The sequence below is a fragment of the Crocuta crocuta genome, unplaced genomic scaffold, assembly GCF_008692635.1.
Source record: "Crocuta crocuta isolate KB4526 unplaced genomic scaffold, BGI_CrCroc_1.0 scaffold1002, whole genome shotgun sequence".
Lineage (NCBI taxonomy): Eukaryota > Metazoa > Chordata > Mammalia > Carnivora > Hyaenidae > Crocuta > Crocuta crocuta.
In genome coordinates this window covers 11,480-20,833 of record NW_027532185.1, presented here as the reverse complement: position 1 = coordinate 20,833, position 9,354 = coordinate 11,480, and the positions used below count along the sequence as shown (strand labels likewise).

At 37.8% G+C, this 9,354-nt stretch overlaps 1 protein-coding gene across 1 annotated transcript in view; it reads right to left on the bottom strand.

The window, feature by feature from the left end:
* LOC144242552 (rab proteins geranylgeranyltransferase component A 1-like) overlaps positions 1-9,354 on the bottom strand; it is a 95,574-nt gene that overhangs the window by 85,739 nt on the left and 481 nt on the right. The gene's annotated exons all lie outside the window — the stretch shown is intronic.

The following is a 9,354-nucleotide window of genomic DNA, read 5'->3' as shown; positions in this document are numbered from 1 at the left end:
AATTTAATGAATATGTCAAAATGGTCTACATTTGAGCATATAAAACATTTTAGGATAATTTATTTATAAATGTTAAGGAAAGACTAAATACTTTCTAAGTACTCTTTTTAAAATATTTTTCTTTAATGTTTGTTTATTTTTGAGAGAGACAGACAGAGTGTGAGTGGGCGAGGGACAGAGAGGGAGTGAGACACAGAATCTGAAACAGGCTCCATGCTCTGAGCTGTCAGCACAGAGCCTGATGCGGGGCTTGAACTCACAAACAGTGAGATCATGACCTGAGCTGAANGAGGGTGATTACTAGAGTCCATCTAACTCATTTGACAGATAAAATAATTGGTCCAGAGAAAAGTGAAGTGACTTGCTCACTGTCATTCATGTCAGGTCATCTCTCATTCGAGGGCTATCTGACCATGCATCCCTAAGGAGTTATTAGGCAATAATTGTTATACTTGAGGTCCTTCCATCAAGACATAAAAGAAAATGTTAAATAAGTAGCAGTCTGCTATTTAAAATTCAAGAGAGGAGGGGCCTGGATGGTGGCTCAGTTGGTTAAGCATCTGACTCTGGATCTTAGGTCAGGTCTTGATCTCAGGTTGTGAGTTCAAGATCTGTGTTGGGCTCCATGCTGGAGGTGAAACCTACTTAAATAAATAAATTAACTAACTGAAATAAATTAAACTAAACTAAAGTAAAATTCAGCAGAGGAGTTTGATGACAGCGTAGTAGGACCCTAGGCTTCTCTTGTTCCTTGAACACAAATAGGAAACTATCAAATCATTCTGAATACTAATAAATTGAACTGAGGAGTGACAGAACAAATTCCACAACTAGAGGGACAGTAGAGGTCATATGGAAGAAGAAAGGAAGTATGAAGACGTGGGTTTGGGAGAGAAGCAGATCGCAGGTGCCATGGAGGAGGGAAGCTGTGATCATGGAGAAAGGCAAGAGAAAAAGAAGAATACACATGTGAATACAGAAGCAAAATACTTTCCCAAAGCCAATGGCTGGGAAAACGAGAAGGGCTGACTTTCATGAGTTTTGCAGCCAGCCAGGCTTAAAGACTGGAGTTTCAAAGGTCTGCAGTATTGACTGGGATAGAGCCCTGAGAGCACTGCCCTATTCCTGAAGAGAAGGCAGGCATCCAACCCAGGGTCAGACAGCTCAGTGTAAGGATCTCCTAAGGCACACAGGGGACTGACTGTTCTCTCCTCTTGGAGCTTATCTGTAACAGGTGGCAAAAAAGGACCCAGTGGTAGTAGCTATTGCCTTCCCCAGCCCTCAGCATAGGCACAGAGACACCTCCTCAGGGCTTTTCACCCTAATACTAGCTATTTAGCCTGACTGCTCAAAATCTCACACCGCTGCTTCTGTGCAACTGCCCTTCTCCATCAAACCTGCATCCCTTTCAGTGTGACAAGACTTTCTACCAGAGACCAGCTCAAGTTCCTGCCACAGCACTTCCCTTATGTTTGGAGTCTTAAAACTCAGCAAGCTTGGCTAGGATGAAGCCCAAAGTGCACAATGCTTCTCCAGGCAGTCAAGCAATCTGGAGACAGTATAAAAATGATGATATGAAAAATGTCTTGGATATATGAAGACATATTATTTGATCTTCTGGGAGTGCTTCCCTGAGAGCAGCAAGCACAGAGATCCCTCTCTGAGGACAAAGGACTTGGCTGGTACCATTTCCCTCCCCTGTACCTCCAGGATAAATAAGCTTCAATAAAAAACACAGCTCCAATAGTGGCTGCCTAACCTGCTTATACCAAGTCCTACTCCACTGCTGTTTGCTCAATGCTGCTACAGCTTTCTTGGCAAGTGTGCCTAAGTCCCAGTGCAGCAGTCCCCTTACCCAGAAGACCTGCAGGTACCCTTGCAAATACCACATTTCCTGAATAGAGAATTCTGCAAGAGTTCAGTTATAGGAGAAGCAGCAACAGGTCTCATTTAACAGGCAGACCACAGCACATCTAGTTAAAACTCGACACACATTGGCCACTGTAGGCAAGTAGAACCTCTGTAGATTACTGGCCTGAAGGAAAGAGCAGCCAAAACACAGCAGCAGAGTGCATCCAGCATACCATAGACACACTCCCTGAAGCACCAGATGTTGGACACTATATGACCTCTTCTTCATAAAGCCATTACTCTCAGAAGAAGGAAAGATAACAGGCTTTTCTAACACAGAGAAGAAAACAGAGACTTAGACAAAATGCCAAGATGGAGAAATCCATCTCAAAGGAAACAATAAAAGGTAATGGCAAAACAGAGATCTATGCAAAACAGAAAAAGTAATATACCTGAATAGAGAATTTAAAGCAACAATCATAGGATGCTGACTGGGCTTGGCAAAATAATACAAAATTTCAGGGAGACCCTTACCACAGAAATAAAAGAGTTAAAAAACAATCAGAAATGAAAACTGCAGGGCGCCTGGGTGGCTCAGTCGGTTGAGCATCTGACTTCGGCTGAGGTCATGATCTCGCAGTCCATGAGTTCAAGCTAGCATCGGGCTCTGTAGTGACAGCTCAGAGCCTGGACCCTGCTTCTGATTCTGTGTCTCCCACTCTCTCTCCTCACCCCCACCCCACTCATGCTCGGTCTCTCTCACTCTCAAAAGTGAATAAATGTTAAAAAAAAATGAAATGAAAAATGCAGTAACTGAGATTCTAAACAGACTGCATGTAATGACAAGAAGGATAACGGAAGCAAAGGAACAAATAAGTAATATAGACTATAGAATAATGGAAAACAATGAAGCTGAGCAAAAGAGAGAAAAAAGGATTATGGATCACAAGAATAGACATAGGAAACTCAGTGACTCTATCAAATGTAATAACATCCAGATCATAAGAGTCCTGGAAAAAGATGAGAAAGCGGAGTAGAAAATTTATCTGAGGAAGTAATAACTGAAAACTTCCCTAATCTGGAGAAGGAAACAGACATCCAGATCCAGGAGGCACAGAGAACTCCCATCAAAATCAACAAAAGCCGGCCAACACCAAGACATATTGTAATTAAATTTGTAAAATATAGCTATAAAGAAAAACTGCTAAAAGCAGCAAGAAAAAAGAAGTCCCTAATTTACAAAGGAAGACCCATAAGGCTAGCTGTATATCTCTCCACAGAGATTTGGCAAGCCAGAAGGGAGAGACATGATACATTCAAAATGTAGAATGGGGAAAACTGCAGCCAAGAATACTCTATCCAGCAATGCTATTATTCACAGTAGAAGGAGAGATAGTTTCCCAGACAAACAAAATCTAAAGGAATTCATGCTCATGCAGCCAGCCTATCAAACATATTAAAGGAGACTCTTTGAGTGGGAAAGATAAACCAAAAGTAACAAAGATTAAAAGAGAACAGAGAAAATCTCCAGAAATAATGACAAAACAAGTAATAAAATGGCACTAAATAGATTTCTCAATAATTACTCTCAATGTAAATAGACTAAAGGTTCCAATCTAAAGATATAGGGTGTCAGAATAGATTAAAAAAAACAAGACTCATCTACATTCTTGGTTGCAGTGCTTGGAAGCATCCAAATATATAAAACAATATAAAGAAACTCATTGATAATAATATAATAATAGTAGGAGACTTTAACACCCCACTTATATCAATGGATAGGTCATCTCAGCAGAACATCAACAAGGAAACAGTGGCTTTGAATAACACACTGGATCAGATGGACTTAAAAGATATATTCAAAACATTTCATCCTAAAGCAGCAGAATACGCACATTCATTTCAAGTGCACAGGGGACCCTCTCCATAACAGATCACATATTAGGTTACAAATCAGGCCTCAACAAGCCCAAAAGGATTGAGATCATACCATGCAAATTTTCAGATCACAGCCTATAAAATTGAAGTCAACCACAAAAAAAAAAAAAAAAAAGTAAAGACCACAAATACATGGAGGCTAAACAACATACTACTAACCAAAGAATGGGTCAACCAGAAAATCAAACCCCCACATTAGAACAGGTCAATGAAGTCAGGAGCTGCTTCTTTGAAAAAGTTAATAAAAACTGATAAACCTCTAGCCAGCCTTATCAAAAAGAAAGGAGAAAACACTCTATAAAGAAAGTTACAAATGAGAAGAATAATTGACATCACAAAAATACAAACAATTATACGAGGATATTATGGAAAACTGTGTGCCTAAATTAGATAATCTTTTTTTAAGTGTATTTATTTATTTTGAGAGAGAGAGAGAGAGAGAGGGAAACAACAGGGGAGGGGCAGAGAGAGAGGAAGACAGAGAATCCCAAGAAGGCTCTGCACTGTCAGAACAGAGCTGGATGTGGTGCTCAAACTCACAAACCATGAGATCATGACTTGAACCAAAATCAAGAGTCAGCCACTTAAAAGACTGAGCCACCCAGGCAGCCCACAAATTAGACAATCTTAAAGAAACGAATAAATTCCTAGAATTGTATAAAGTACCAACACTAAAACAGGAGGAAATGGAAAACATAAACAGACTGATAACCAAAATGAAATTGAATCAGTAATCAAAAATTTCCCAGCAAACAGAAGTCCAGGGCCAGATGGCTTCACTGGTGAATTATACTAAACATTTAAAGAGTGTTATTATCTACTCTTCTCAAACTATTGCAAAAAGTAGAAAAGGAAGGAAAACTTCCAAATTCATTTTATGAGGCCAGCATTACCTTGATTCGAAAACGAAACACTCTCCTAAAAAGGACTACAGGCCAAAATCCCTGATGAACATAGATGCAAAAATTCTCAACAAAATACTAACAAATCGAATCCACTAATACATTAAAAGAATCATTCACCACAATCAACTGCATTTATTCTGGGCTGGAAGGATGGTTCAATATTTGTAAATCGATCAATGTGATATACCACATTAATAAAAGAAATGACAAGAACCATATGATCCTCTCAGTAGATGCAGAAAAGCATTTGACAAAGTACATAAAAAAAAAAAAAACCCTCAAAAAGGTAGGGATAGAGGGAGCATACTTTAATACAATAAAGGCCATATAAAAAATCCCATAGCTGGAACACCTGAGTGGCTCAGTCAGTTAAGTGTCTGACTTTGGCTCAGGTCATGATCTCATGGCTCCTGAGTTCAAGCCCTGCATCAGGCTCTGTGCTGGCAGCTCAGATCTTGGAGCCTGCTTCTGACTCTGTGTCTCCAACTCTCTCTGCCTTCGCCCACTTGTGCTCTGTCTCTCTAAAAAAATAAACATTAAAACAAAATTTTTTTAAATCCCATAGCTAATATCTTCCTTAATGTGGAAAACCTGAGAACTTTTCCTCTATGGTGAGGGAAAAGACAGAGATATCCACTCTCACCACTGTTATTTAACACAGGACTGGAAGACCTAGCCTTAGCAATAAGAAAGGAAGAAAAAAAAAAAAAAAAAGGCGTCCAAGGTAGGCAAGAAAGACGTCAAATGTTCACTCTTTGTAGATGACATGATACTCAATATAGAAAACTCAAAAGACTCCACCAAAAAATTGCTAGAACTGATACACAAATTCAGTCCAGTCGCAGTATATAAAATTAATGTACAGAACTCTGTTGCATTTCTATACACTAATAATGAAGCAGCAGAAAGAGAAATCAAGGAATCAATCCCATATACAATAGCACCAAAAACCATAAGATATCTAGGAATAATCCTAACCAAGGAGGTAAAGATCTGTACTCTGAAAACTATGAAACATTTATGAAAGGAATTAAAGAGGACAGAAAGAAATGAAAAATCACCCCATGCTTATGGACTGGAAGAACAAACATTGTTAAAATATCTATATTACCTAAAGCAATCCCTATTAAAATATCACCAGCATTTTTTCAGAGAGCTACAACAAACAATCCTCAAATTTGTACAGAACCACAAAAGACCTCAAAAGAGCCAAAGCAATCTTGAAAAAGAAAAAAGCTGGGGGCATCACAATTCTGGACTTTAAGTGATGTTACAAAGCTGTAGTTATAAAGACAGTATGGAATTGGCACAAAAACAGACACACAGATCATGGAACAGAATAGAGAACCCAGAAATGGACCCACAGCTATATGTCAATTCACCTTTGACAAAACAGGAAAGAATATCCAATGGGAAGACAATCGCTTCAACAAATGGTGCAGGGAAAACTGGATAGCAACATGCAGAATTTAAGTGGACCACTTCTGACAGCATCCATGAAAATGAATTAAAAATGGATGAAAGACCTAAATGTGAGACTGAAACCATTAAAATCCTAGAGAACAGAGACAGTAACCACTCTGACACTGGGCATGGCAACTTCTTTCCTGAGGTGTCTCCTGAGGCAAGGGAAACAGAAGTAAAAATAAACTACTGAGATTTTCTCAAAATAAAAAGCTTCTGCACCGGAAAAGAGACAAGCAACAAAACTAAAAAGTAACGCTTAGAATAGGAGAGGATATTTGCGAATGAGATATATGATAAAGGGTTAGTATCCAAAATCTATAAAGGACTCATCAAACTCAACACCCAAAAAACAAATAACCCAGGTAAAAAATGGGCAGAAGACATGAATAGACATTTTTCCAAAGAAGACATACGGATGGCCAACAGATACATGAAAAGACGCTCAATTTCACTTATCATCAGGGAAATAGAAATCAAAACTACAAGGAGATATCACCTCACACAAATCAGAATGGCTGATATTAATAACGGAGGAAACAACAAGTGTTAGCAAGGATGTGGAGAAAGGGGAACCCTCTTGCACTGTTGGTGGGAATGAAAACTGGTGCAGCCACTCTGGAACACAGTATGGAGGTTTTTCAAAAAGTTACAGACAGAACTACCATATGATCCAGCAATTGCACTACTTGGTATTTACCCAACGGATACAAAAATACCGATTTGAAGGGACACATGCACCCCAATCTTTATAGCAGCATTATCAATAATAGCCAAATAATGGAAAGAGCCCAAACGTCCATCAACTGACGAATGGATAAAGAACAGATAAAGAATATGTGTATATATACACACACACGCATACACACACAATGGAATACTACTCAGCCATAAAAAAGAACAAAATCTTGCTGTTTTCAATGATGTGGCTATAGCTCAGTCAGATAAAGACAAACACCATTTGAATTCACTCATATGTGGAATTGAAGAAACAAAACATACAAACATAGCGGGGAAATAAGAGACAGGCAAGTCCGGAAACAGACTTAAGTATAGAAAATAAACTGATGGTTACTAGAAGGGAGGTTGGAGGGGTTAAACAGGTGATAGGCATTAAGGAGGGCATTGGTACACTGGGTATTGCATCGTTAGTGATGGATCACTAAATTTTACACCTGAAACTAATGTTGCACTTTATGTTAACGATCTGGAATTTAAATAAAACTTTGGGGAAAATAAAAACATATATAGCTTAATGAAAATAACACAAAACAAAAATAAATAAATAAAATTCATATTGACTCCAGTAGATCTGGAATGTTCACCTTGATACAGGCTTAGAATGAATTAAGATCTAGAGTTCTCAGTCTATCTTGGAACACTGATTAATTCCTGAACTTCACATTTACAGATCAGTATTTCTTAGTGTCATCTAAGGAGCATCTATATTAGATTCTTTTGGGGGTGTTCCTCACAACTGCAAATTCCATGCCTCCATTGTAAGCACATTATCCAATTACACTCTGTGAGGGTGAGGCATGGAAATCTCCTTTAAAAGGTGAAAGATTTATACGATCTGAAGAGAAACCAGAGTATGGAAATCTCCTTTAAATAAACAAAAACAATACATGTTTACCTGGTGATTCTTAGGCACATCAAATTTGGTCTTTAGACCCTAAGCCCTCAGCTCTCTGTTGCAACTGTATTCTGTAGCAGATCATAAAGAAGAGTTCCTGTGTTCAGAGTCTCTAATAAAAACTAAGTCAAGGTTAAGGTAAATGTAACCTTTAGTTGAAAAAATGCTATCATTGTGCTAAAGTATCCATTAAAAAAACACAAATATGAGCCATGTAAATTCCTCATGTCACTAAGAGGAACAAGCAGACCTGAAAGGGGCCCAAAAAGAATCTGAGTAAATAAGTACCATATAAACGATTCATTATCAGGCTTTCCATCATGGGAACACATTCATGCTTCAAAATGGATGTATAAGGAAAAATCACTCTAAGAGGCTTAAAAACAGCAATTCCTTCATGATCCTCCACAGAGTAATTCATGACCCAGTATGTAAATATCCTGGGTTTTCAAAGATAGTTTTTTCATGATAGATTATCATTTTTCATTTATGTAGTACCTTGCATTAAAGTGCTAAAAGTACTTTACAAACCTTTAAGCCGTGTCTCTGTATCTTATACTAGAAAATTACTTTCTAAAGCGAATTCACTGCTTAACTATTACATGTTCTGGACTGGAATTTCTCTCTACCATATCTCAAAATATACTGGTGTTATATCTCAAAATATATTGGTGTTATAACTAGTCTATAAGAAATTATGCCAGTTAAGAGTATACAAAATTACTGTAAAATGAAACAGCTTAAATTTTATAGTTTTAAGCTTCCCACTGAAAATATTAAAGTATTTTATGCCCTGAAAAACACTATTTCTTTACACCTAAAAACAGTCATACAAAAGATATAGGTTAGTAGTTGCTTAACAAAACATAACTAGAAAGAAAAATACATAGCAATTTAAACAGCTCCTAAAACTTCATCCAGTTTTAATGTAAAACCTAGAAATCAATGAATACTTTTTTTTTCTTTCATAGTTTATTGTCAAGTTGGATTTCATATAACACCCAGTGCTCATTCCAACAAGTGCCCTCCTTTACGCCCATCACCCTTCTTCCCCTCTCCCCCACCCCCATCAGCCCTCAGTTTGTTCTCAGTATTCAAGAGTCTCTCATGGTTTGCCTCCCTCCCTCTCCCCAACTATTTTCCCCCTTTTCCCCCATGGTCCTCCATTAAGTTTCTCCTAATCCTCGTATAAGTGGAAGCATATGGTATCTGTCTTTCTCTGCCTGGCTTATTTCGCTCAGCATAACACCCTCAAGTTCCATCCATGTTGCTATAAATGGCCAGAAGAAATCAATGAATAGTACTTAGTGTAATTCAGACAACAGTGTATCTTAGTAACTAAATAATAAATCCTAGAAAAATACTATTGAAATGCAAAAACATAGAGATAAATACATAGTTCTTATCATTTTTTAAAAGCAGGTAAATTCTTATTACAATCCTAAGCCAGTCTATAGGCCTAAAGTGATTATAAAAGAATTTATCCTCAGATAACAGGGAAGCATAGTTTATGACAACAATCTACCTAAAAAATTATTAAAGTGTTTTCTCTGGGGTGAC